A 22,058-nucleotide genomic window follows, 5' to 3' on the forward strand; every position below is an offset into this window, starting at 1 on the left:
TCCGTCGAGCCGGAGTTGAATCAGCGACCTAAGGATTTCAGACACGTTTAACTACAGTCCTCCGCTCTACCAACTGAGCTATCGAAGGGTCAGAAGTTATATGTAATGGAAAGAATATTTCAGACTCTTTTTACTACAGTCCTCCGCTCTACCAACTGAGCTATCGAAGGGTCAGAAGTTATATGTAATGGAAAGAATATTTCAGACTCTATTTACTACAGTCTTCCGCTCTACCAAATGCCCTATGGAAAGTTGACTGATGCTAGGTAATGGAGAGAATATCTTCTAAATGAATTGACAACGAATATCTCTAATTCATAACTTGCCATTTCTTCCCCCAAAGATAATTCCTCAAAGTAGTTTTGCACTTCTATAAAACTCCTTCGAGCCGGAGTTGAACCAGCGACCTAAGGATTTCAGACTCTTTTTACTACAGTCCTCCGCTCTACCAACCGAGCTATCGAAGGGTCTGAAGTAATATGTAATGGAGAGAATATCTACTAAATGAACCAAGAACAAATTTCTTTAATTCATTATTTGCCATTTCTTCCCACAATGAAAATTCCTCAAAGTGGTTTTGCATTTCCATAAAATTTATTTGAGCCCGAGTTGAACCATCAACCTAAGGATTTCAGACTCTTTTTACTGCAGTCTTCCGCTCTATCAAATGACCTATCGAAAGTTGACTCATGCTAGGTAATGGAGAGCATATCTTATAAATGAACGGACAACGAATTTCTCTAATTCATTACTTGCCATTTCTTCCCCCAAAGATAATTCCTCAAAGTAGTTTTGCACTTCTATAAAACTCCTTCGAGCCGGAGTTGAACCAGCGACCTAAGGATTTCAGACTCTTTTTACTACAGTCCTCCGCTCTACCAACTGAGCTATCGAAGGGTCTGAAGAAATATGTAATGGAGAGAATATCTACTAAATGAACCAAGAACAAATTTCTTTAATTCATTATTTGCCATTTCTTCCCACAATGAAAATTCCTCAAAGTGGTTTTGCATTTCCATAAAATTTATTTGAGCCAGAGTTGAACCATCAACCTAAGGATTTCAGACTCTTTTTACTGCAGTCTTCCGCTCTATCAAATGACCTATCGAAAGTTGACTCGTGCTAGGTAATGGAGAGAATATCTTCTAAATGAATTGACAACAAATATCTCTAATTCATTACTTGCCATTTCTTCCCCCAAAGATAATTCCTCAAAGTAGTTTTGCACTTCTATAAAACTCCTTCGAGCCGGAGTTGAACCAGCGACCTAAGGATTTCAGACTCTTTTTACTACAGTCCTCCGCTCTACCAACTGAGCTATCGAAGGGTCTGAAGTAATATGTAATGGAGAGAATATCTACTAAATGAACCAAGAACAAATTTCTTTAATTCATTATTTGCCATTTCTTCCCACAATGAAAATTCCTCAAAGTGGTTTTGCATTTCCATAAAATTTATTTGAGCCCGAGTTGAACCATCAACCTAAGGATTTCAGACTCTTTTTACTGCAGTCTTCCGCTCTATCAAATGACCTATCGAAAGTTGACTCATGCTAGGTAATGGAGAGCATATCTTCTAAATGAACAGACAACGAATTTCTCTAATTCATTACTTGCCATTTCTTCCCCCAAAGATAATTCCTCAAAGTAGTTTTGCACTTCTATAAAACTCCTTCGAGCCGGAGTTGAACCAGCGACCTAAGGATTTCAGACTCTTTTTACTACAGTCCTCCGCTCTACCAACTGAGCTATCGAAGGGTCAGAAGTTAAATGTAATAGAAAGAATATTTCAGACTCTATTTACTACAGTCTTCCGCTCTACCAAATGCCCTATGGAAAGTTGACTGATGCTAGGTAATGGAGAGAATATCTTCTAAATGAATTGACAACGAATATCTCTAATTCATTACTTGCCATTTCTTCCCCCAAAGATAATTCCTCAAAGTAGTTTTGCACTTCTATAAATCTCCTTTGAGCCGGAGTTGAACCAGCGACCTAAGGATTTCAGACTCTTTTTAATACAGTCCTCCGCTCTACCAACTGAGCTATCGAAGGGTCTGAAGTAATATGTAATGGAGAGAATATCTACTAAATGAACCAAGAACAAATTTCTTTAATTCATTATTTGCCATTTCTTCCCACAATGAAAATTCCTCAAAGTGGTTTTGCATTTCCATAAAATTTATTTGAGCCCGAGTTGAACCATCAACCTAAGGATTTCAGACTCTTTTTACTGCAGTCTTCCGCTCTATCAAATGACCTATCGAAAGTTGACTCATGCTAGGTAATGGAGAGCATATCTTCTAAATGAACGGACAACGAATTTCTCTAATTCATTACTTGCCATTTCTTCCCCCAAAGATAATTCCTCAAAGTAGTTTTGCACTTCTATAAAACTCCTTCGAGCCGGAGTTGAACCAGCGACCTAAGGATTTCAGACTCTTTTTACTACAGTCCTCCGCTCTACCAACTGAGCTATTGAAGGGTCAGATGATATATGTAATGGAAAGAATATTTCAGACTCTATTTACTACAGTCTTCCGCTCTACCAAATGCCCTATGGAAAGTTGACTGATGCTAGGTAATGGAGAGAATATCTTCTAAATGAATTGACATGAATTGACATTGAATTGACAACGAATATCTCTAATTCATTACATTACAAAGATAATTCCTCAAAGTAGTTTCGCACTTCTATAAAACTCCTTCGAGCCGGAGTTGAACCAGCGACCTAAGGATTTCAGACTCTTTTTACTACAGTCCTCCGCTCTACCAACTGAGCTATCGAAGGGTCAGATGTTATATGTAATGGAAAGAATATTTCAGACTCTATTTACTACAGTCTTCCGCTCTACCAAATGCCCTATGGAAAGTTGACTAATGCTAGGTAATGGAGAGAATATCTTCTAAATGAATTGACATGAATTGACAACGAATATCTCTAATTCATTACATTACAAAGATAATTCCTCAAAGTAGTTTTGCACTTCTATAAAACTCCGTCGAGCCGGAGTTGAATCAGCGACCTAAGGATTTCAGACACGTTTAACTACAGTCCTCCGCTCTACCAACTGAGCTATCGAAGGGTCAGAAGTTATATGTAATGGAAAGAATATTTCAGACTCTTTTTACTACAGTCCTCCGCTCTACCAACTGAGCTATCGAAGGGTCAGAAGTTATATGTAATGGAAAGAATATTTCAGACTCTATTTACTACAGTCTTCCGCTCTACCAAATGCCCTATGGAAAGTTGACTGATGCTAGGTAATGGAGAGAATATCTTCTAAATGAATTGACAACGAATATCTCTAATTCATAACTTGCCATTTCTTCCCCCAAAGATAATTCCTCAAAGTAGTTTTGCACTTCTATAAAACTCCTTCGAGCCGGAGTTGAACCAGCGACCTAAGGATTTCAGACTCTTTTTACTACAGTCCTCCGCTCTACCAACTGAGCTATCGAAGGGTCTGAAGTAATATGTAATGGAGAGAATATCTACTAAATGAACCAAGAACAAATTTCTTTAATTCATTATTTGCCATTTCTTCCCACAATGAAAATTCCTCAAAGTGGTTTTGCATTTCCATAAAATTTATTTGAGCCCGAGTTGAACCATCAACCTAAGGATTTCAGACTCTTTTTACTGCAGTCTTCCGCTCTATCAAATGACCTATCGAAAGTTGACTCATGCTAGGTAATGGAGAGCATATCTTCTAAATGAACGGACAACGAATTTCTCTAATTCATTACTTGCCATTTCTTCCCCCAAAGATAATTCCTCAAAGTAGTTTTGCACTTCTATAAAACTCCTTCGAGCCGGAGTTGAACCAGCGACCTAAGGATTTCAGACTCTTTTTACTACAGTCCTCCGCTCTACCAACTGAGCTATCGAAGGGTCTGAAGAAATATGTAATGGAGAGAATATCTACTAAATGAACCAAGAACAAATTTCTTTAATTCATTATTTGCCATTTCTTCCCACAATGAAAATTCCTCAAAGTGGTTTTGCATTTCCATAAAATTTATTTGAGCCAGAGTTGAACCATCAACCTAAGGATTTCAGACTCTTTTTACTGCAGTCTTCCGCTCTATCAAATGACCTATCGAAAGTTGACTCGTGCTAGGTAATGGAGAGAATATCTTCTAAATGAATTGACAACAAATATCTCTAATTCATTACTTGCCATTTCTTCCCCCAAAGATAATTCCTCAAAGTAGTTTTGCACTTCTATAAAACTCCTTCGAGCCGGAGTTGAACCAGCGACCTAAGGATTTCAGACTCTTTTTACTACAGTCCTCCGCTCTACCAACTGAGCTATCGAAGGGTCTGAAGTAATATGTAATGGAGAGAATATCTACTAAATGAACCAAGAACAAATTTCTTTAATTCATTATTTGCCATTTCTTCCCACAATGAAAATTCCTCAAAGTGGTTTTGCATTTCCATAAAATTTATTTGAGCCCGAGTTGAACCATCAACCTAAGGATTTCAGACTCTTTTTACTGCAGTCTTCCGCTCTATCAAATGACCTATCGAAAGTTGACTCATGCTAGGTAATGGAGAGCATATCTTCTAAATGAACAGACAACGAATTTCTCTAATTCATTACTTGCCATTTCTTCCCCCAAAGATAATTCCTCAAAGTAGTTTTGCACTTCTATAAAACTCCTTCGAGCCGGAGTTGAACCAGCGACCTAAGGATTTCAGACTCTTTTTACTACAGTCCTCCGCTCTACCAACTGAGCTATCGAAGGGTCAGAAGTTATATGTAATGGAAAGAATATTTCAGACTCTATTTACTACAGTCTTCCGCTCTACCAAATGCCCTATGGAAAGTTGACTGATGCTAGGTAATGGAGAGAATATCTTCTAAATGAATTGACAACGAATATCTCTAATTCATTACTTGCCATTTCTTCCCCCAAAGATAATTCCTCAAAGTAGTTTTGCACTTCTATAAAACTCCTTCGAGCCGGAGTTGAACCAGCGACCTAAGGATTTCAGACTCTTTTTACTACAGTCCTCCGCTCTACCAACCGAGCTATCGAAGGGTCTGAAGTAATATGTAATGGAGAGAATATCTACTAAATGAACCAAGAACAAATTTCTTTAATTCATTATTTGCCATTTCTTCCCACAATGAAAATTCCTCAAAGTGGTTTTGCATTTCCATAAAATTTATTTGAGCCCGAGTTGAACCATCAACCTAAGGATTTCAGACTCTTTTTACTGCAGTCTTCCGCTCTATCAAATGACCTATCGAAAGTTGACTCATGCTAGGTAATGGAGAGCATATCTTCTAAATGAACGGACAACGAATTTCTCTAATTCATTACTTGCCATTTCTTCCCCCAAAGATAATTCCTCAAAGTAGTTTTGCACTTCTATAAAACTCCTTCGAGCCGGAGTTGAACCAGCGACCTAAGGATTTCAGACTCTTTTTACTACAGTCCGCCGCTCTACCAACTGAGCTATCGAAGGGTCAGAAGTTAAATGTAATAGAAAGAATATTTCAGACTCTATTTACTACAGTCTTCCGCTCTACCAAATGCCCTATGGAAAGTTGACTGATGCTAGGTAATGGAGAGAATATCTTCTAAATGAATTGACAACGAATATCTCTAATTCATTACTTGCCATTTCTTCCCCCAAAGATAATTCCTCAAAGTAGTTTTGCACTTCTATAAATCTCCTTTGAGCCGGAGTTGAACCAGCGACCTAAGGATTTCAGACTCTTTTTAATACAGTCCTCCGCTCTACCAACTGAGCTATCGAAGGGTCTGAAGTAATATGTAATGGAGAGAATATCTACTAAATGAACCAAGAACAAATTTCTTTAATTCATTATTTGCCATTTCTTCCCACAATGAAAATTCCTCAAAGTGGTTTTGCATTTCCATAAAATTTATTTGAGCCCGAGTTGAACCATCAACCTAAGGATTTCAGACTCTTTTTACTGCAGTCTTCCGCTCTATCAAATGACCTATCGAAAGTTGACTCATGCTAGGTAATGGAGAGCATATCTTCTAAATGAACGGACAACGAATTTCTCTAATTCATTACTTGCCATTTCTTCCCCCAAAGATAATTCCTCAAAGTAGTTTTGCACTTCTATATAACTCCTTCGAGCCGGAGTTGAACCAGCGACCTAAGGATTTCAGACTCTTTTTACTACAGTCCTCCGCTCTACCAACTGAGCTATTGAAGGGTCAGATGATATATGTAATGGAAAGAATATTTCAGACTCTATTTACTACAGTCTTCCGCTCTACCAAATGCCCTATGGAAAGTTGACTGATGCTAGGTAATGGAGAGAATATCTTCTAAATGAATTGACAACGAATTTCTCTAATTCATTACTTGCCATTTCTTCCCCCAAAGATAATTCCTCAAAGTAGTTTTGCACTTCTATAAAACTCCTTCGAGCCGGAGTTGAACCAGCGACCTAAGGATTTCAGACTCTTTTTACTACAGTCCTCCGCTCTACCAACTGAGCTATCGAAGGGTCAGAAGTTATATGTAATGGAAAGAATATTTCAGACTCTATTTACTACAGTCTTCCGCTCTACCAAATGCCCTATGGAAAGTTGACTGATGCTAGGTAATGGAGAGAATATCTTCTAAATGAATTGACATGAATTGACATTGAATTGACAACGAATATCTCTAATTCATTACATTACAAAGATAATTCCTCAAAGTAGTTTCGCACTTCTATAAAACTCCTTCGAGCCGGAGTTGAACCAGCGACCTAAGGATTTCAGACTCTTTTTACTACAGTCCTCCGCTCTACCAACTGAGCTATCGAAGGGTCAGATGTTATATGTAATGGAAAGAATATTTCAGACTCTATTTACTACAGTCTTCCGCTCTACCAAATGCCCTATGGAAAGTTGACTAATGCTAGGTAATGGAGAGAATATCTTCTAAATGAATTGACATGAATTGACAACGAATATCTCTAATTCATTACATTACAAAGATAATTCCTCAAAGTAGTTTTGCACTTCTATAAAACTCCGTCGAGCCGGAGTTGAATCAGCGACCTAAGGATTTCAGACTCGTTTAACTACAGTCCTCCGCTCTACCAACTGAGCTATCGAAGGGTCAGAAGTTATATGTAATGGAAAGAATATTTCAGACTCTTTTTACTACAGTCCTCCGCTCTACCAACTGAGCTATCGAAGGGTCAGAAGTTATATGTAATGGAAAGAATATTTCAGACTCTATTTACTACAGTCTTCCGCTCTACCAAATGCCCTATGGAAAGTTGACTGATGCTAGGTAATGGAGAGAATATCTTCTAAATGAATTGACAACGAATATCTCTAATTCATTACTTGCCATTTCTTCCCCCAAAGATAATTCCTCAAAGTAGTTTTGCACTTCTATAAAACTCCTTCGAGCCGGAGTTGAACCAGCGACCTAAGGATTTCAGACTCTTTTTACTACAGTCCTCCGCTCTACCAACTGAGCTATCGAAGGGTCTGAAGTAAAATGTAATGGAGAGAATATCTACTAAATGAACCAAGAACAAATTTCTTTAATTCATTATTTGCCATTTCTTCCCACAATGAAAATTCCTCAAAGTGGTTTTGCATTTCCATAAAATTTATTTGAGCCCGAGTTGAACCATCAACCTAAGGATTTCAGACTCTTTTTACTGCAGTCTTCCGCTCTATCAAATGACCTATCGAAAGTTGACTCGTGCTAGGTAATGGAGAGAATATCTTCTAAATGAATTGACAACGAATATCTCTAATTCATTACTTGCCATTTCTTCCCCCAAAGATAATTCCTCAAAGTAGTTTTGCACTTCTATAAAACTCCTTTGAGCCGGAGTTGAACCAGCGACCTAAGGATTTCAGACTCTTTTTACTACATTCCTCCGCTCTACCAACTGAGCTATTGAAGGGTCAGATGATATATGTAATGGAAAGAATATTTCAGACTCTATTTACTACAGTCTTCCGCTCTACCAAATGCCCTATGGAAAGTTGACTGATGCTAGGTAATGGAGAGAATATCTTCTAAATGAATTGACAACGAATTTCTCTAATTCATTACTTGCCATTTCTTCCCCCAAAGATAATTCCTCAAAGTAGTTTTGCACTTCTATAAAACTCCTTCGAGCCGGAGTTGAACCAGCGACCTAAGGATTTCAGACTCTTTTTAATACAGTCCTCCGCTCTACCAACTGAGCTATCGAAGGGTCTGAAGTAATATGTAATGGAGAGAATATCTACTAAATGAACCAAGAACAAATTTCTTTAATTCATTATTTGCCATTTCTTCCCACAATGAAAATTCCTCAAAGTGGTTTTGCATTTCCATAAAATTTATTTGAGCCCGAGTTGAACCATCAACCTAAGGATTTCAGACTCTTTTTACTGCAGTCTTCCGCTCTATCAAATGACCTATCGAAAGTTGACTCATGCTAGGTAATGGAGAGCATATCATCTAAATGAACGGACAACGAATTTCTCTAATTCATTACTTGCCATTTCTTCCCCCAAAGATAATTCCTCAAAGTAGTTTTGCACTTCTATAAAACTCCTTCGAGCCGGAGTTGAACCAGCGACCTAAGGATTTCAGACTCTTTTTACTACAGTCCTCCGCTCTACCAACTGAGCTATCGAAGGGTCAGCAGTTTTATGTAATTGAAAGAATATTTCAGACTCTATTTACTACAGTCTTCCTCTCTACCAAATGCCCTATGGAAAGCTGACTGATGCTAGCTAATGGAGAGAATATCTTCTAAATGAATTGACAACGAATATCTCTAATTCATTACTTGCCATTTCTTCCCCCAAAGATAATTCCTCAAAGTAGTTTTGCACTTCTATAAATCTCCTTTGAGCCGGAGTTGAACCAGCGACCTAAGGATTTCAGACTCTTTTTAATACAGTCCTCCGCTCTACCAACTGAGCTATCGAAGGGTCTGAAGTAATATGTAATGGAGAGAATATCTACTAAATGAACCAAGAACAAATTTCTTTAATTCATTATTTGCCATTTCTTCCCACAATGAAAATTCCTCAAAGTGGTTTTGCATTTCCATAAAATTTATTTGAGCCCGAGTTGAACCATCAACCTAAGGATTTCAGACTCTTTTTACTGCAGTCTTCCGCTCTATCAAATGACCTATCGAAAGTTGACTCATGCTAGGTAATGGAGAGCATATCATCTAAATGAACGGACAACGAATTTCTCTAATTCATTACTTGCCATTTCTTCCCCCAAAGATAATTCCTCAAAGTAGTTTTGCACTTCTATAAAACTCCTTCGAGCCGGAGTTGAACCAGCGACCTAAGGATTTTAGACTCTTTTTACTACAGTCCTCCGCTCTACCAACTGAGCTATCGAAGGGTCAGCAGTTTTATGTAATTGAAAGAATATTTCAGACTCTATTTACTACAGTCTTCCTCTCTACCAAATGCCCTATGGAAAGTTGACTGATGCTAGCTAATGGAGAGAATATCTTCTAAATGAATTGACAACGAATATCTCTAATTCATTACTTGCCATTTCTTCCCCCAAAGATGATTCCTCAAAGTAGTTTTGCACTTCTATAAAACTCCTTCGAGCCGGAGTTGAACCAGCGACCTAAGGATTTCAGACACTTTTTACTACAGTCCTCCGCTCTACCAACTGAGCTATCGAAGGGTCAGAAGTTAAATGTAATTGAAAGAATATTTCAGACTCTATTTACTACAGTCTTCCGCTCTACCAAATGCCCTATGGAAAGTTGACTGATGCTAGGTAATGGAGAGAATATCTTCTAAATGAATTGACAACGAATATCTCTAATTCATAACTTGCCATTTCTTCCCCCAAAGATAATTCCTCAAAGTAGTTTTGCACTTCTATAAAACTCCTTCGAGCCGGAGTTGAACCAGCGACCTAAGGATTTCAGACTCTTTTTACTACAGTCCTCCGCTCTACCAACTGAGCTATCGAAGGGTCTGAAGTAATATGTAATGGAGAGAATATCTACTAAATGAACCAAGAACAAATTTCTTTAATTCATTATTTGCCATTTCTTCCCACAATGAAAATTCCTCAAAGTGGTTTTGCATTTCCATAAAATTTATTTGAGCCAGAGTTGAACCATCAACCTAAGGATTTCAGACTCTTTTTACTGCAGTCTTCCGCTCTATCAAATGACCTATCGAAAGTTGATTCGTGCTAGGTAATGGAGAGAATATCTTCTAAATGAATTGACAACAAATATCTCTAATTCATTACTTGCCATTTCTTCCCCCAAAGATAATTCCTCAAAGTAGTTTTGCACTTCTATAAAACTCCTTCGAGCCGGAGTTGAACCAGCGACCTAAGGATTTCAGACTCTTTTTACTACAGTCCTCCGCTCTACCAACTGAGCTATCGAAGGGTCTGAAGTACTATGTAATGGAGAGAATATCTACTAAATGAACCAAGAACAAATTTCTTTAATTCATTATTTGCCATTTCTTCCCACAATGAAAATTCCTCAAAGTGGTTTTGCATTTCCATAAAATTTATTTGAGCCCGAGTTGAACCATCAACCTAAGGATTTCAGACTCTTTTTACTGCAGTCTTCCGCTCTATCAAATGACCTATCGAAAGTTGACTCATGCTAGGTAATGGAGAGCATATCTTCTAAATGAACAGACAACGAATTTCTCTAATTCATTACTTGCCATTTCTTCCCCCAAAGATAATTCCTCAAAGTAGTTTTGCACTTCTATAAAACTCCTTCGAGCCGGAGTTGAACCAGCGACCTAAGGATTTCAGACTCTTTTTACTACAGTCCTCCGCTCTACCAACTGAGCTATCGAAGGGTCAGAAGTTAAATGTAATAGAAAGAATATTTCAGACTCTATTTACTACAGTCTTCCGCTCTACCAAATGCCCTATGGAAAGTTGACTGATGCTAGGTAATGGAGAGAATATCTTCTAAATGAATTGACAACGAATATCTCTAATTCATAACTTGCCATTTCTTCCCCCAAAGATAATTCCTCAAAGTAGTTTTGCACTTCTATATAACTCCTTCGAGCCGGAGTTGAACCAGCGACCTAAGGATTTCAGACTCTTGTTACTACAGTCCTCCGCTCTACCAACTGAGCTATCGAAGGGTCTGAAGTAATATGTAATGGAGAGAATATCTACTAAATGAACCAAGAACAAATTTCTTTAATTCATTATTTGCCATTTCTTCCCACAATGAAAATTCCTCAAAGTGGTTTTGCATTTCCATAAAATTTATTTGAGCCCGAGTTGAACCATCAACCTAAGGATTTCAGACTCTTTTTACTGCAGTCTTCCGCTCTATCAAATGACCTATCGAAAGTTGACTCATGCTAGGTAATGGAGAGCATATCTTCTAAATGAACGGACAACGAATTTCTCTAATTCATTACTTGCCATTTCTTCCCCCAAAGATAATTCCTCAAAGTAGTTTTGCACTTCTATAAAACTCCTTCGAGCCGGAGTTGAACCAGCGACCTAAGGATTTCAGACTCTTTTTACTACAGTCCTCCGCTCTACCAACTGAGCTATCGAAGGGTCAGAAGTTATATGTAATGGAAAGAATATTTCAGACTCTATTTACTACAGTCTTCCGCTCTACCAAATGCCCTATGGAAAGTTGACTGATGCTAGGTAATGGAGAGAATATCTTCTAAATGAATTGACAACGAATATCTCTAATTCATTACTTGCCATTTCTTCCCCCAAAGATAATTCCTCAAAGTAGTTTTGCACTTCTATAAAACTCCTTCGAGCCGGAGTTGAACCAGCGACCTAAGGATTTCAGACTCTTTTTACTACAGTCCTCCGCTCTACCAACTGAGCTATCGAAGGGTCTGAAGTAATATGTAATGGAGAGAATATCTACTAAATGAACCAAGAACAAATTTCTTTAATTCATTATTTGCCATTTCTTCCCACAATGAAAATTCCTCAAAGTGGTTTTGCATTTCCATAAAATTTATTTGAGCCAGAGTTGAACCATCAACCTAAGGATTTCAGACTCTTTTTACTGCAGTCTTCCGCTCTATCAAATGACCTATCGAAAGTTGACTCGTGCTAGGTAATGGAGAGAATATCTTCTAAATGAATTGACAACAAATATCTCTAATTCATTACTTGCCATTTCTTCCCCCAAAGATAATTCCTCAAAGTAGTTTTGCACTTCTATAAAACTCCTTCGAGCCGGAGTTGAACCAGCGACCTAAGGATTTCAGACTCTTTTTACTACAGTCCTCCGCTCTACCAACTGAGCTATCGAAGGGTCTGAAGTAATATGTAATGGAGAGAATATCTACTAAATGAACCAAGAACAAATTTCTTTAATTCATTATTTGCCATTTCTTCCCACAATGAAAATTCCTCAAAGTGGTTTTGCATTTCCATAAAATTTATTTGAGCCCGAGTTGAACCATCAACCTAAGGATTTCAGACTCTTTTTACTGCAGTCTTCCGCTCTATCAAATGACCTATCGAAAGTTGACTCATGCTAGGTAATGGAGAGCATATCTTCTAAATGAACAGACAACGAATTTCTCTAATTCATTACTTGCCATTTCTTCCCCCAAAGATAATTCCTCAAAGTAGTTTTGCACTTCTATAAAACTCCTTCGAGCCGGAGTTGAACCAGCGACCTAAGGATTTCAGACTCTTTTTACTACAGTCCTCCGCTCTACCAACTGAGCTATCGAAGCGTCAGAAGTTAAATGTAATAGAAAGAATATTTCAGACTCTATTTACTACAGTCTTCCGCTCTACCAAATGCCCTATGGAAAGTTGACTGATGCTAGGTAATGGAGAGAATATCTTCTAAATGAATTGACAACGAATATCTCTAATTCATTACTTGCCATTTCTTCCCCCAAAGATAATTCCTCAAAGTAGTTTTGCACTTCTATAAATCTCCTTTGAGCCGGAGTTGAACCAGCGACCTAAGGATTTCAGACTCTTTTTAATACAGTCCTCCGCTCTACCAACTGAGCTATCGAAGGGTCTGAAGTAATATGTAATGGAGAGAATATCTACTAAATGAACCAAGAACAAATTTCTTTAATTCATTATTTGCCATTTCTTCCCACAATGAAAATTCCTCAAAGTGGTTTTGCATTTCCATAAAATTTATTTGAGCCCGAGTTGAACCATCAACCTAAGGATTTCAGACTCTTTTTACTGCAGTCTTCCGCTCTATCAAATGACCTATCGAAAGTTGACTCATGCTAGGTAATGGAGAGCATATCATCTAAATGAACGGACAACGAATTTCTCTAATTCATTACTTGCCATTTCTTCCCCCAAAGATAATTCCTCAAAGTAGTTTTGCACTTCTATAAAACTCCTTCGAGCCGGAGTTGAACCAGCGACCTAAGGATTTCAGACTCTTTTTACTACAGTCCTCCGCTCTACCAACTGAGCTATCGAAGGGTCAGCAGTTTTATGTAATTGAAAGAATATTTCAGACTCTATTTACTACAGTCTTCCTCTCTACCAAATACCCTATGGAAAGTTGACTGATGCTAGCTAATGGAGAGAATATCTTCTAAATGAATTGACAACGAATATCTCTAATTCATTACTTGCCATTTCTTCCCCCAAAGATAATTCCTCAAAGTAGTTTTGCACTTCTATAAATCTCTTTTGAGCCGGAGTTGAACCAGCGACCTAAGGATTTCAGACTCTTTTTAATACAGTCCTCCGCTCTACCAACTGAGCTATCGAAGGGTCTGAAGTAATATGTAATGGAGAGAATATCTACTAAATGAACCAAGAACAAATTTCTTTAATTCATTATTTGCCATTTCTTCCCACAATGAAAATTCCTCAAAGTGGTTTTGCATTTCCATAAAATTTATTTGAGCCCGAGTTGATCCATCAACCTAAGGATTTCAGACTCTTTTTACTGCAGTCTTCCGCTCTATCAAATGACCTATCGAAAGTTGACTCATGCTAGGTAATGGAGAGCATATCATCTAAATGAACGGACAACGAATTTCTCTAATTCATTACTTGCCATTTCTTCCCCCAAAGATAATTCCTCAAAGTAGTTTTGCACTTCTATAAAACTCCTTCGAGCCGGAGTTGAACCAGCGACCTAAGGATTTCAGACTCTTTTTACTACAGTCCTCCGCTCTACCAACTGAGCTATCGAAGGGTCAGCAGTTTTATGTAATTGAAAGAATATTTCAGACTCTATTTACTACAGTCTTCCTCTCTACCAAATGCCCTATGGAAAGTTGACTGATGCTAGCTAATGGAGAGAATATCTTCTAAATGAATTGACAACGAATATCTCTAATTCATTACTTGCCATTTCTTCCCCCAAAGATGATTCCTCAAAGTAGTTTTGCACTTCTATAAAACTCCTTCGAGCCGGAGTTGAACCAGCGACCTAAGGATTTCAGACACTTTTTACTACAGTCCTCCGCTCTACCAACTGAGCTATCGAAGGGTCAGAAGTTAAATGTAATTGAAAGAATATTTCAGACTCTATTTACTACAGTCTTCCGCTCTACCAAATGCCCTATGGAAAGTTGACTGATGCTAGGTAATGGAGAGAATATCTTCTAAATGAATTGACAACGAATATCTCTAATTCATAACTTGCCATTTCTTCCCCCAAAGATAATTCCTCAAAGTAGTTTTGCACTTCTATAAAACTCCTTCGAGCCGGAGTTGAACCAGCGACCTAAGGATTTCAGACTCTTTTTACTACAGTCCTCCGCTCTACCAACTGAGCTATCGAAGGGTCTGAAGTAATATGTAATGGAGAGAATATCTACTAAATGAACCAAGAACAAATTTCTTTAATTCATTATTTGCCATTTCTTCCCACAATGAAAATTCCTCAAAGTGGTTTTGCATTTCCATAAAATTTATTTGAGCCAGAGTTGAACCATCAACCTAAGGATTTCAGACTCTTTTTACTGCAGTCTTCCGCTCTATCAAATGACCTATCGAAAGTTGATTCGTGCTAGGTAATGGAGAGAATATCTTCTAAATGAATTGACAACAAATATCTCTAATTCATAACTTGCCATTTCTTCCCCCAAAGATAATTCCTCAAAGTAGTTTTGCACTTCTATATAACTCCTTCGAGCCGGAGTTGAACCAGCGACCTAAGGATTTCAGACTCTTGTTACTACAGTCCTCCGCTCTACCAACTGAGCTATCGAAGTGTCTGAAGTAATATGTAATGGAGAGAATATCTACTAAATGAACCAAGAACAAATTTCTTTAATTCATTATTTGCCATTTCTTCCCACAATGAAAATTCCTCAAAGTGGTTTTGCATTTCCATAAAATTTATTTGAGCCCGAGTTGAACCATCAACCTAAGGATTTCAGACTCTTTTTACTGCAGTCTTCCGCTCTATCAAATGACCTATCGAAAGTTGACTCATGCTAGGTAATGGAGAGCATATCTTCTAAATGAACGGACAACGAATTTCTCTAATTCATTACTTGCCATTTCTTCCCCCAAAGATAATTCCTCAAAGTAGTTTTGCACTTCTATAAAACTCCTTCGAGCCGGAGTTGAACCAGCGACCTAAGGATTTCAGACTCTTTTTACTACAGTCCTCCGCTCTACCAACTGAGCTATCGAAGGGTCAGAAGTTATATGTAATGGAAAGAATATTTCAGACTCTATTTACTACAGTCTTCCGCTCTACCAAATGCCCTATGGAAAGTTGACTGATGCTAGGTAATGGAGAGAATATCTTCTAAATGAATTGACAACGAATATCTCTAATTCATTACTTGCCATTTCTTCCCCCAAAGATAATTCCTCAAAGTAGTTTTGCACTTCTATAAAACTCCTTCGAGCCGGAGTTGAACCAGCGACCTAAGGATTTCAGACTCTTTTTACTACAGTCCTCCGCTCTACCAACTGAGCTATCGAAGGGTCTGAAGTAATATGTAATGGAGAGAATATCTACTAAATGAACCAAGAACAAATTTCTTTAATTCATTATTTGCCATTTCTTCCCACAATGAAAATTCCTCAAAGTGGTTTTGCATTTCCATAAAATTTATTTGAGCCAGAGTTGAACCATCAACCTAAGGATTTCAGACTCTTTTTACTGCAGTCTTCCGCTCTATCAAATGACCTATCGAAAGTTGACTCGTGCTAGGTAATGGAGAGAATATCTTCTAAATGAATTGACAACAAATATCTCTAATTCATTACTTGCCATTTCTTCCCCCAAAGATAATTCCTCAAAGTAGTTTTGCACTTCTATAAAACTCCTTCGAGCCGGAGTTGAACCAGCGACCTAAGGATTTCAGACTCTTTTTACTACAGTCCTCCGCTCTACCAACTGAGCTATCGAAGGGTCTGAAGTAATATGTAATGGAGAGAATATCTACTAAATGAACCAAGAACAAATTTCTTTAATTCATTATTTGCCATTTCTTCCCACAATGAAAATTCCTCAAAGTGGTTTTGCATTTCCATAAAATTTATTTGAGCCCGAGTTGAACCATCAACCTAAGGATTTCAGACTCTTTTTACTGCAGTCTTCCGCTCTATCAAATGACCTATCGAAAGTTGACTCATGCTAGGTAATGGAGAGCATATCTTCTAAATGAACAGACAACGAATTTCTCTAATTCATTACTTGCCATTTCTTCCCCCAAAGATAATTCCTCAAAGTAGTTTTGCACTTCTATAAAACTCCTTCGAGCCGGAGTTGAACCAGCGACCTAAGGATTTCAGACTCTTTTTACTACAGTCCTCCGCTCTACCAACTGAGCTATCGAAGGGTCAGAAGTTAAATGTAATAGAAAGAATATTTCAGACTCTATTTACTACAGTCTTCCGCTCTACCAAATGCCCTATGGAAAGTTGACTGATGCTAGGTAATGGAGAGAATATCTTCTAAATGAATTGACAACGAATATCTCTAATTCATTACTTGCCATTTCTTCCCCCAAAGATAATTCCTCAAAGTAGTTTTGCACTTCTATAAATCTCCTTTGAGCCGGAGTTGAACCAGCGACCTAAGGATTTCAGACTCTTTTTAATACAGTCCTCCGCTCTACCAACTGAGCTATCGAAGGGTCTGAAGTAATATGTAATGGAGAGAATATCTACTAAATGAACCAAGAACAAATTTCTTTAATTCATTATTTGCCATTTCTTCCCACAATGAAAATTCCTCAAAGTGGTTTTGCATTTCCATAAAATTTATTTGAGCCCGAGTTGAACCATCAACCTAAGGATTTCAGACTCTTTTTACTGCAGTCTTCCGCTCTATCAAATGACCTATCGAAAGTTGACTCATGCTAGGTAATGGAGAGCATATCATCTAAATGAACGGACAACGAATTTCTCTAATTCATTACTTGCCATTTCTTCCCCCAAAGATAATTCCTCAAAGTAGTTTTGCACTTCTATAAAACTCCTTCGAGCCGGAGTTGAACCGGCGACCTAAGGATTTCAGACTCTTTTTACTACAGTCCTCCGCTCTACCAACTGAGCTATCGAAGGGTCAGCAGTTTTATGTAATTGAAAGAATATTTCAGACTCTATTTACTACAGTCTTCCTCTCTACCAAATGCCCTATGGAAAGTTGACTGATGCTAGCTAATGGAGAGAATATCTTCTAAATGAATTGACAACGAATATCTCTAATTCATTACTTGCCATTTCTTCCCCCAAAGATAATTCCTCAAAGTAGTTTTGCACTTCTATAAATCTCCTTTGAGCCGGAGTTGAACCAGCGACCTAAGGATTTCAGACTCTTTTTAATACAGTCCTCCGCTCTACCAACTGAGCTATCGAAGGGTCTGAAGTAATATGTAATGGAGAGAATATCTACTAAATGAACCAAGAACAAATTTCTTTAATTCATTATTTGCCATTTCTTCCCACAATGAAAATTCCTCAAAGTGGTTTTGCATTTCCATAAAATTTATTTGAGCCCGAGTTGAACCATCAACCTAAGGATTTCAGACTCTTTTTACTGCAGTCTTCCGCTCTATCAAATGACCTATCGAAAGTTGACTCATGCTAGGTAATGGAGAGCATATCATCTAAATGAACGGACAACGAATTTCTCTAATTCATTACTTGCCATTTCTTCCCCCAAAGATAATTCCTCAAAGTAGTTTTGCACTTCTATAAAACTCCTTCGAGCCGGAGTTGAACCAGCGACCTAAGGATTTCAGACTCTTTTTACTACAGTCCTCCGCTCTACCAACTGAGCTATCGAAGGGTCAGCAGTTTTATGTAATTGAAAGAATATTTCAGACTCTATTTACTACAGTCTTCCTCTCTACCAAATGCCCTATGGAAAGTTGACTGATGCTAGCTAATGGAGAGAATATCTTCTAAATGAATTGACAACGAATATCTCTAATTCATTACTTGCCATTTCTTCCCCCAAAGATGATTCCTCAAAGTAGTTTTGCACTTCTATAAAACTCCTTCGAGCCGGAGTTGAACCAGCGACCTAAGGATTTCAGACACTTTTTACTACAGTCCTCCGCTCTACCAACTGAGCTATCGAAGGGTCAGAAGTTAAATGTAATTGAAAGAATATTTCAGACTCTATTTACTACAGTCTTCCGCTCTACCAAATGCCCTATGGAAAGTTGACTGATGCTAGGTAATGGAGAGAATATCTTCTAAATGAATTGACAACGAATATCTCTAATTCATAACTTGCCATTTCTTCCCCCAAAGATAATTCCTCAAAGTAGTTTTGCACTTCTATAAAACTCCTTCGAGCCGGAGTTGAACCAGCGACCTAAGGATTTCAGACTCTTTTTACTACAGTCCTCCGCTCTACCAACTGAGCTATCGAAGGGTCTGAAGTAATATGTAATGGAGAGAATATCTACTAAATGAACCAAGAACAAATTTCTTTAATTCATTATTTGCCATTTCTTCCCACAATGAAAATTCCTCAAAGTGGTTTTGCATTTCCATAAAATTTATTTGAGCCAGAGTTGAACCATCAACCTAAGGATTTCAGACTCTTTTTACTGCAGTCTTCCGCTCTATCAAATGACCTATCGAAAGTTGATTCGTGCTAGGTAATGGAGAGAATATCTTCTAAATGAATTGACAACAAATATCTCTAATTCATTACTTGCCATTTCTTCCCCCAAAGATAATTCCTCAAAGTAGTTTTGCACTTCTATAAAACTCCTTCGAGCCGGAGTTGAACCAGCGACCTAAGGATTTCAGACTCTTTTTACTACAGTCCTCCGCTCTACCAACTGAGCTATCGAAGGGTCTGAAGTACTATGTAATGGAGAGAATATCTACTAAATGAACCAAGAACAAATTTCTTTAATTCATTATTTGCCATTTCTTCCCACAATGAAAATTCCTCAAAGTGGTTTTGCATTTCCATAAAATTTATTTGAGCCCGAGTTGAACCATCAACCTAAGGATTTCAGACTCTTTTTACTGCAGTCTTCCGCTCTATCAAATGACCTATCGAAAGTTGACTCATGCTAGGTAATGGAGAGCATATCTTCTAAATGAACAGACAACGAATTTCTCTAATTCATTACTTGCCATTTCTTCCCCCAAAGATAATTCCTCAAAGTAGTTTTGCACTTCTATAAAACTCCTTCGAGCCGGAGTTGAACCAGCGACCTAAGGATTTCAGACTCTTTTTACTACAGTCCTCCGCTCTACCAACTGAGCTATCGAAGGGTCAGAAGTTAAATGTAATAGAAAGAATATTTCAGACTCTATTTACTACAGTCTTCCGCTCTACCAAATGCCCTATGGAAAGTTGACTGATGCTAGGTAATGGAGAGAATATCTTCTAAATGAATTGACAACGAATATCTCTAATTCATAACTTGCCATTTCTTCCCCCAAAGATAATTCCTCAAAGTAGTTTTGCACTTCTATATAACTCCTTCGAGCCGGAGTTGAACCAGCGACCTAAGGATTTCAGACTCTTGTTACTACAGTCCTCCGCTCTACCAACTGAGCTATCGAAGTGTCTGAAGTAATATGTAATGGAGAGAATATCTACTAAATGAACCAAGAACAAATTTCTTTAATTCATTATTTGCCATTTCTTCCCACAATGAAAATTCCTCAAAGTGGTTTTGCATTTCCATAAAATTTATTTGAGCCCGAGTTGAACCATCAACCTAAGGATTTCAGACTCTTTTTACTGCAGTCTTCCGCTCTATCAAATGACCTATCGAAAGTTGACTCATGCTAGGTAATGGAGAGCATATCTTCTAAATGAACGGACAACGAATTTCTCTAATTCATTACTTGCCATTTCTTCCCCCAAAGATAATTCCTCAAAGTAGTTTTGCACTTCTATAAAACTCCTTCGAGCCGGAGTTGAACCAGCGACCTAAGGATTTCAGACTCTTTTTACTACAGTCCTCCGCTCTACCAACTGAGCTATCGAAGGGTCAGAAGTTATATGTAATGGAAAGAATATTTCAGACTCTATTTACTACAGTCTTCCGCTCTACCAAATGCCCTATGGAAAGTTGACTGATGCTAGGTAATGGAGAGAATATCTTCTAAATGAATTGACAACGAATATCTCTAATTCATTACTTGCCATTTCTTCCCCCAAAGATAATTCCTCAAAGTAGTTTTGCACTTCTATAAAACTCCTTCGAGCCGGAGTTGAACCAGCGACCTAAGGATTTCAGACTCTTTTTACTACAGTCCTCCGCTCTACCAACTGAGCTATCGAAGGGTCTGAAGTAATATGTAATGGAGAGAATATCTACTAAATGAACCAAGAACAAATTTCTTTAATTCATTATTTGCCATTTCTTCCCACAATGAAAATTCCTCAAAGTGGTTTTGCATTTCCATAAAATTTATTTGAGCCAGAGTTGAACCATCAACCTAAGGATTTCAGACTCTTTTTACTGCAGTCTTCCGCTCTATCAAATGACCTATCGAAAGTTGACTCGTGCTAGGTAATGGAGAGAATATCTTCTAAATGAATTGACAACAAATATCTCTAATTCATTACTTGCCATTTCTTCCCCCAAAGATAATTCCTCAAAGTAGTTTTGCACTTCTATAAAACTCCTTCGAGCCGGAGTTGAACCAGCGACCTAAGGATTTCAGACTCTTTTTACTACAGTCCTCCGCTCTACCAACTGAGCTATCGAAGGGTCTGAAGTAATATGTAATGGAGAGAATATCTACTAAATGAACCAAGAACAAATTTCTTTAATTCATTATTTGCCATTTCTTCCCACAATGAAAATTCCTCAAAGTGGTTTTGCATTTCCATAAAATTTATTTGAGCCCGAGTTGAACCATCAACCTAAGGATTTCAGACTCTTTTTACTGCAGTCTTCCGCTCTATCAAATGACCTATCGAAAGTTGACTCATGCTAGGTAATGGAGAGCATATCTTCTAAATGAACAGACAACGAATTTCTCTAATTCATTACTTGCCATTTCTTCCCCCAAAGATAATTCCTCAAAGTAGTTTTGCACTTCTATAAAACTCCTTCGAGCCGGAGTTGAACCAGCGACCTAAGGATTTCAGACTCTTTTTACTACAGTCCTCCGCTCTACCAACTGAGCTATCGAAGGGTCAGAAGTTAAATGTAATAGAAAGAATATTTCAGACTCTATTTACTACAGTCTTCCGCTCTACCAAATGCCCTATGGAAAGTTGACTGATGCTAGGTAATGGAGAGAATATCTTCTAAATGAATTGACAACGAATATCTCTAATTCATAACTTGCCATTTCTTCCCCCAAAGATAATTCCTCAAAGTAGTTTTGCACTTCTATATAACTCCTTCGAGCCGGAGTTGAACCAGCGACCTAAGGATTTCAGACTCTTGTTACTACAGTCCTCCGCTCTACCAACTGAGCTATCGAAGGGTCTGAAGTAATATGTAATGGAGAGAATATCTACTAAATGAACCAAGAACAAATTTCTTTAATTCATTATTTGCCATTTCTTCCCACAATGAAAATTCCTCAAAGTGGTTTTGCATTTCCATAAAATTTATTTGAGCCCGAGTTGAACCATCAACCTAAGGATTTCAGACTCTTTTTACTGCAGTCTTCCGCTCTAT

The 22,058-nt window shown here is 37.8% G+C and overlaps 47 non-coding genes across 47 annotated transcripts; all 47 read right to left on the reverse strand.

The window, feature by feature from the left end:
- Positions 1 to 379: 379 nt before the first annotated feature.
- AC3HAE_035986 (transfer RNA tyrosine (anticodon GUA)) lies at positions 380 to 467 on the reverse strand. Its single transcript is given in 2 exon segments — positions 380 to 415; positions 431 to 467. It is a non-coding gene; the product is annotated as a tRNA-Tyr (tRNA).
- Positions 468 to 809: 342 nt separating this feature from the next.
- Positions 810 to 897, reverse strand: AC3HAE_035988 (transfer RNA tyrosine (anticodon GUA)). Its single transcript is given in 2 exon segments — positions 810 to 845; positions 861 to 897. It is a non-coding gene; the product is annotated as a tRNA-Tyr (tRNA).
- A 342-nt stretch (positions 898 to 1,239) lies between these two features.
- Positions 1,240 to 1,327, reverse strand: AC3HAE_035989 (transfer RNA tyrosine (anticodon GUA)). The gene is given in 2 exon segments: positions 1,240 to 1,275; positions 1,291 to 1,327. It is a non-coding gene; the product is annotated as a tRNA-Tyr (tRNA).
- A 342-nt stretch (positions 1,328 to 1,669) lies between these two features.
- Positions 1,670 to 1,757, reverse strand: AC3HAE_035990 (transfer RNA tyrosine (anticodon GUA)). The gene is given in 2 exon segments: positions 1,670 to 1,705; positions 1,721 to 1,757. It is a non-coding gene; the product is annotated as a tRNA-Tyr (tRNA).
- Positions 1,758 to 2,702: 945 nt separating this feature from the next.
- On the reverse strand, positions 2,703 to 2,790 carry AC3HAE_035991 (transfer RNA tyrosine (anticodon GUA)). The gene is given in 2 exon segments: positions 2,703 to 2,738; positions 2,754 to 2,790. It is a non-coding gene; the product is annotated as a tRNA-Tyr (tRNA).
- A 586-nt stretch (positions 2,791 to 3,376) lies between these two features.
- Positions 3,377 to 3,464, reverse strand: AC3HAE_035992 (transfer RNA tyrosine (anticodon GUA)). Its single transcript is given in 2 exon segments — positions 3,377 to 3,412; positions 3,428 to 3,464. It is a non-coding gene; the product is annotated as a tRNA-Tyr (tRNA).
- Positions 3,465 to 3,806: 342 nt separating this feature from the next.
- AC3HAE_035994 (transfer RNA tyrosine (anticodon GUA)) lies at positions 3,807 to 3,894 on the reverse strand. The gene is given in 2 exon segments: positions 3,807 to 3,842; positions 3,858 to 3,894. It is a non-coding gene; the product is annotated as a tRNA-Tyr (tRNA).
- Positions 3,895 to 4,236: 342 nt separating this feature from the next.
- AC3HAE_035995 (transfer RNA tyrosine (anticodon GUA)) lies at positions 4,237 to 4,324 on the reverse strand. Its single transcript is given in 2 exon segments — positions 4,237 to 4,272; positions 4,288 to 4,324. It is a non-coding gene; the product is annotated as a tRNA-Tyr (tRNA).
- A 342-nt stretch (positions 4,325 to 4,666) lies between these two features.
- AC3HAE_035996 (transfer RNA tyrosine (anticodon GUA)) lies at positions 4,667 to 4,754 on the reverse strand. The gene is given in 2 exon segments: positions 4,667 to 4,702; positions 4,718 to 4,754. It is a non-coding gene; the product is annotated as a tRNA-Tyr (tRNA).
- A 209-nt stretch (positions 4,755 to 4,963) lies between these two features.
- On the reverse strand, positions 4,964 to 5,051 carry AC3HAE_035997 (transfer RNA tyrosine (anticodon GUA)). Its single transcript is given in 2 exon segments — positions 4,964 to 4,999; positions 5,015 to 5,051. It is a non-coding gene; the product is annotated as a tRNA-Tyr (tRNA).
- Positions 5,052 to 5,393: 342 nt separating this feature from the next.
- Positions 5,394 to 5,481, reverse strand: AC3HAE_035998 (transfer RNA tyrosine (anticodon GUA)). Its single transcript is given in 2 exon segments — positions 5,394 to 5,429; positions 5,445 to 5,481. It is a non-coding gene; the product is annotated as a tRNA-Tyr (tRNA).
- Positions 5,482 to 6,417: 936 nt separating this feature from the next.
- Positions 6,418 to 6,505, reverse strand: AC3HAE_036000 (transfer RNA tyrosine (anticodon GUA)). Its single transcript is given in 2 exon segments — positions 6,418 to 6,453; positions 6,469 to 6,505. It is a non-coding gene; the product is annotated as a tRNA-Tyr (tRNA).
- A 218-nt stretch (positions 6,506 to 6,723) lies between these two features.
- On the reverse strand, positions 6,724 to 6,811 carry AC3HAE_036001 (transfer RNA tyrosine (anticodon GUA)). Its single transcript is given in 2 exon segments — positions 6,724 to 6,759; positions 6,775 to 6,811. It is a non-coding gene; the product is annotated as a tRNA-Tyr (tRNA).
- A 586-nt stretch (positions 6,812 to 7,397) lies between these two features.
- AC3HAE_036002 (transfer RNA tyrosine (anticodon GUA)) lies at positions 7,398 to 7,485 on the reverse strand. Its single transcript is given in 2 exon segments — positions 7,398 to 7,433; positions 7,449 to 7,485. It is a non-coding gene; the product is annotated as a tRNA-Tyr (tRNA).
- Positions 7,486 to 8,124: 639 nt separating this feature from the next.
- Positions 8,125 to 8,212, reverse strand: AC3HAE_036003 (transfer RNA tyrosine (anticodon GUA)). The gene is given in 2 exon segments: positions 8,125 to 8,160; positions 8,176 to 8,212. It is a non-coding gene; the product is annotated as a tRNA-Tyr (tRNA).
- Positions 8,213 to 8,554: 342 nt separating this feature from the next.
- AC3HAE_036005 (transfer RNA tyrosine (anticodon GUA)) lies at positions 8,555 to 8,642 on the reverse strand. Its single transcript is given in 2 exon segments — positions 8,555 to 8,590; positions 8,606 to 8,642. It is a non-coding gene; the product is annotated as a tRNA-Tyr (tRNA).
- Positions 8,643 to 9,281: 639 nt separating this feature from the next.
- AC3HAE_036006 (transfer RNA tyrosine (anticodon GUA)) lies at positions 9,282 to 9,369 on the reverse strand. Its single transcript is given in 2 exon segments — positions 9,282 to 9,317; positions 9,333 to 9,369. It is a non-coding gene; the product is annotated as a tRNA-Tyr (tRNA).
- A 209-nt stretch (positions 9,370 to 9,578) lies between these two features.
- Positions 9,579 to 9,666, reverse strand: AC3HAE_036007 (transfer RNA tyrosine (anticodon GUA)). The gene is given in 2 exon segments: positions 9,579 to 9,614; positions 9,630 to 9,666. It is a non-coding gene; the product is annotated as a tRNA-Tyr (tRNA).
- A 209-nt stretch (positions 9,667 to 9,875) lies between these two features.
- On the reverse strand, positions 9,876 to 9,963 carry AC3HAE_036008 (transfer RNA tyrosine (anticodon GUA)). Its single transcript is given in 2 exon segments — positions 9,876 to 9,911; positions 9,927 to 9,963. It is a non-coding gene; the product is annotated as a tRNA-Tyr (tRNA).
- A 342-nt stretch (positions 9,964 to 10,305) lies between these two features.
- On the reverse strand, positions 10,306 to 10,393 carry AC3HAE_036009 (transfer RNA tyrosine (anticodon GUA)). The gene is given in 2 exon segments: positions 10,306 to 10,341; positions 10,357 to 10,393. It is a non-coding gene; the product is annotated as a tRNA-Tyr (tRNA).
- Positions 10,394 to 10,735: 342 nt separating this feature from the next.
- On the reverse strand, positions 10,736 to 10,823 carry AC3HAE_036010 (transfer RNA tyrosine (anticodon GUA)). The gene is given in 2 exon segments: positions 10,736 to 10,771; positions 10,787 to 10,823. It is a non-coding gene; the product is annotated as a tRNA-Tyr (tRNA).
- A 209-nt stretch (positions 10,824 to 11,032) lies between these two features.
- On the reverse strand, positions 11,033 to 11,120 carry AC3HAE_036012 (transfer RNA tyrosine (anticodon GUA)). The gene is given in 2 exon segments: positions 11,033 to 11,068; positions 11,084 to 11,120. It is a non-coding gene; the product is annotated as a tRNA-Tyr (tRNA).
- A 342-nt stretch (positions 11,121 to 11,462) lies between these two features.
- On the reverse strand, positions 11,463 to 11,550 carry AC3HAE_036013 (transfer RNA tyrosine (anticodon GUA)). The gene is given in 2 exon segments: positions 11,463 to 11,498; positions 11,514 to 11,550. It is a non-coding gene; the product is annotated as a tRNA-Tyr (tRNA).
- A 209-nt stretch (positions 11,551 to 11,759) lies between these two features.
- AC3HAE_036014 (transfer RNA tyrosine (anticodon GUA)) lies at positions 11,760 to 11,847 on the reverse strand. The gene is given in 2 exon segments: positions 11,760 to 11,795; positions 11,811 to 11,847. It is a non-coding gene; the product is annotated as a tRNA-Tyr (tRNA).
- A 342-nt stretch (positions 11,848 to 12,189) lies between these two features.
- AC3HAE_036016 (transfer RNA tyrosine (anticodon GUA)) lies at positions 12,190 to 12,277 on the reverse strand. Its single transcript is given in 2 exon segments — positions 12,190 to 12,225; positions 12,241 to 12,277. It is a non-coding gene; the product is annotated as a tRNA-Tyr (tRNA).
- Positions 12,278 to 12,619: 342 nt separating this feature from the next.
- AC3HAE_036017 (transfer RNA tyrosine (anticodon GUA)) lies at positions 12,620 to 12,707 on the reverse strand. The gene is given in 2 exon segments: positions 12,620 to 12,655; positions 12,671 to 12,707. It is a non-coding gene; the product is annotated as a tRNA-Tyr (tRNA).
- Positions 12,708 to 13,346: 639 nt separating this feature from the next.
- On the reverse strand, positions 13,347 to 13,434 carry AC3HAE_036018 (transfer RNA tyrosine (anticodon GUA)). The gene is given in 2 exon segments: positions 13,347 to 13,382; positions 13,398 to 13,434. It is a non-coding gene; the product is annotated as a tRNA-Tyr (tRNA).
- Positions 13,435 to 14,073: 639 nt separating this feature from the next.
- AC3HAE_036019 (transfer RNA tyrosine (anticodon GUA)) lies at positions 14,074 to 14,161 on the reverse strand. Its single transcript is given in 2 exon segments — positions 14,074 to 14,109; positions 14,125 to 14,161. It is a non-coding gene; the product is annotated as a tRNA-Tyr (tRNA).
- A 209-nt stretch (positions 14,162 to 14,370) lies between these two features.
- Positions 14,371 to 14,458, reverse strand: AC3HAE_036020 (transfer RNA tyrosine (anticodon GUA)). Its single transcript is given in 2 exon segments — positions 14,371 to 14,406; positions 14,422 to 14,458. It is a non-coding gene; the product is annotated as a tRNA-Tyr (tRNA).
- A 209-nt stretch (positions 14,459 to 14,667) lies between these two features.
- AC3HAE_036021 (transfer RNA tyrosine (anticodon GUA)) lies at positions 14,668 to 14,755 on the reverse strand. Its single transcript is given in 2 exon segments — positions 14,668 to 14,703; positions 14,719 to 14,755. It is a non-coding gene; the product is annotated as a tRNA-Tyr (tRNA).
- A 342-nt stretch (positions 14,756 to 15,097) lies between these two features.
- On the reverse strand, positions 15,098 to 15,185 carry AC3HAE_036022 (transfer RNA tyrosine (anticodon GUA)). Its single transcript is given in 2 exon segments — positions 15,098 to 15,133; positions 15,149 to 15,185. It is a non-coding gene; the product is annotated as a tRNA-Tyr (tRNA).
- A 342-nt stretch (positions 15,186 to 15,527) lies between these two features.
- Positions 15,528 to 15,615, reverse strand: AC3HAE_036024 (transfer RNA tyrosine (anticodon GUA)). The gene is given in 2 exon segments: positions 15,528 to 15,563; positions 15,579 to 15,615. It is a non-coding gene; the product is annotated as a tRNA-Tyr (tRNA).
- A 209-nt stretch (positions 15,616 to 15,824) lies between these two features.
- AC3HAE_036025 (transfer RNA tyrosine (anticodon GUA)) lies at positions 15,825 to 15,912 on the reverse strand. Its single transcript is given in 2 exon segments — positions 15,825 to 15,860; positions 15,876 to 15,912. It is a non-coding gene; the product is annotated as a tRNA-Tyr (tRNA).
- Positions 15,913 to 16,254: 342 nt separating this feature from the next.
- On the reverse strand, positions 16,255 to 16,342 carry AC3HAE_036027 (transfer RNA tyrosine (anticodon GUA)). The gene is given in 2 exon segments: positions 16,255 to 16,290; positions 16,306 to 16,342. It is a non-coding gene; the product is annotated as a tRNA-Tyr (tRNA).
- Positions 16,343 to 16,684: 342 nt separating this feature from the next.
- Positions 16,685 to 16,772, reverse strand: AC3HAE_036028 (transfer RNA tyrosine (anticodon GUA)). The gene is given in 2 exon segments: positions 16,685 to 16,720; positions 16,736 to 16,772. It is a non-coding gene; the product is annotated as a tRNA-Tyr (tRNA).
- A 639-nt stretch (positions 16,773 to 17,411) lies between these two features.
- On the reverse strand, positions 17,412 to 17,499 carry AC3HAE_036029 (transfer RNA tyrosine (anticodon GUA)). The gene is given in 2 exon segments: positions 17,412 to 17,447; positions 17,463 to 17,499. It is a non-coding gene; the product is annotated as a tRNA-Tyr (tRNA).
- Positions 17,500 to 18,138: 639 nt separating this feature from the next.
- Positions 18,139 to 18,226, reverse strand: AC3HAE_036030 (transfer RNA tyrosine (anticodon GUA)). Its single transcript is given in 2 exon segments — positions 18,139 to 18,174; positions 18,190 to 18,226. It is a non-coding gene; the product is annotated as a tRNA-Tyr (tRNA).
- Positions 18,227 to 18,435: 209 nt separating this feature from the next.
- On the reverse strand, positions 18,436 to 18,523 carry AC3HAE_036031 (transfer RNA tyrosine (anticodon GUA)). The gene is given in 2 exon segments: positions 18,436 to 18,471; positions 18,487 to 18,523. It is a non-coding gene; the product is annotated as a tRNA-Tyr (tRNA).
- Positions 18,524 to 18,732: 209 nt separating this feature from the next.
- On the reverse strand, positions 18,733 to 18,820 carry AC3HAE_036032 (transfer RNA tyrosine (anticodon GUA)). The gene is given in 2 exon segments: positions 18,733 to 18,768; positions 18,784 to 18,820. It is a non-coding gene; the product is annotated as a tRNA-Tyr (tRNA).
- A 342-nt stretch (positions 18,821 to 19,162) lies between these two features.
- On the reverse strand, positions 19,163 to 19,250 carry AC3HAE_036033 (transfer RNA tyrosine (anticodon GUA)). The gene is given in 2 exon segments: positions 19,163 to 19,198; positions 19,214 to 19,250. It is a non-coding gene; the product is annotated as a tRNA-Tyr (tRNA).
- A 342-nt stretch (positions 19,251 to 19,592) lies between these two features.
- On the reverse strand, positions 19,593 to 19,680 carry AC3HAE_036034 (transfer RNA tyrosine (anticodon GUA)). Its single transcript is given in 2 exon segments — positions 19,593 to 19,628; positions 19,644 to 19,680. It is a non-coding gene; the product is annotated as a tRNA-Tyr (tRNA).
- A 209-nt stretch (positions 19,681 to 19,889) lies between these two features.
- Positions 19,890 to 19,977, reverse strand: AC3HAE_036036 (transfer RNA tyrosine (anticodon GUA)). The gene is given in 2 exon segments: positions 19,890 to 19,925; positions 19,941 to 19,977. It is a non-coding gene; the product is annotated as a tRNA-Tyr (tRNA).
- Positions 19,978 to 20,319: 342 nt separating this feature from the next.
- AC3HAE_036038 (transfer RNA tyrosine (anticodon GUA)) lies at positions 20,320 to 20,407 on the reverse strand. The gene is given in 2 exon segments: positions 20,320 to 20,355; positions 20,371 to 20,407. It is a non-coding gene; the product is annotated as a tRNA-Tyr (tRNA).
- A 209-nt stretch (positions 20,408 to 20,616) lies between these two features.
- AC3HAE_036039 (transfer RNA tyrosine (anticodon GUA)) lies at positions 20,617 to 20,704 on the reverse strand. The gene is given in 2 exon segments: positions 20,617 to 20,652; positions 20,668 to 20,704. It is a non-coding gene; the product is annotated as a tRNA-Tyr (tRNA).
- Positions 20,705 to 21,046: 342 nt separating this feature from the next.
- On the reverse strand, positions 21,047 to 21,134 carry AC3HAE_036040 (transfer RNA tyrosine (anticodon GUA)). Its single transcript is given in 2 exon segments — positions 21,047 to 21,082; positions 21,098 to 21,134. It is a non-coding gene; the product is annotated as a tRNA-Tyr (tRNA).
- Positions 21,135 to 21,476: 342 nt separating this feature from the next.
- On the reverse strand, positions 21,477 to 21,564 carry AC3HAE_036041 (transfer RNA tyrosine (anticodon GUA)). The gene is given in 2 exon segments: positions 21,477 to 21,512; positions 21,528 to 21,564. It is a non-coding gene; the product is annotated as a tRNA-Tyr (tRNA).
- A 209-nt stretch (positions 21,565 to 21,773) lies between these two features.
- Positions 21,774 to 21,861, reverse strand: AC3HAE_036042 (transfer RNA tyrosine (anticodon GUA)). The gene is given in 2 exon segments: positions 21,774 to 21,809; positions 21,825 to 21,861. It is a non-coding gene; the product is annotated as a tRNA-Tyr (tRNA).
- Positions 21,862 to 22,058: the final 197 nt, after the last annotated feature.

This window comes from Micromesistius poutassou (genome assembly GCF_964030765.1).
Source record: "Micromesistius poutassou genome assembly, chromosome: 20".
NCBI classification, from domain to species: Eukaryota; Metazoa; Chordata; class Actinopteri; order Gadiformes; family Gadidae; genus Micromesistius; species Micromesistius poutassou.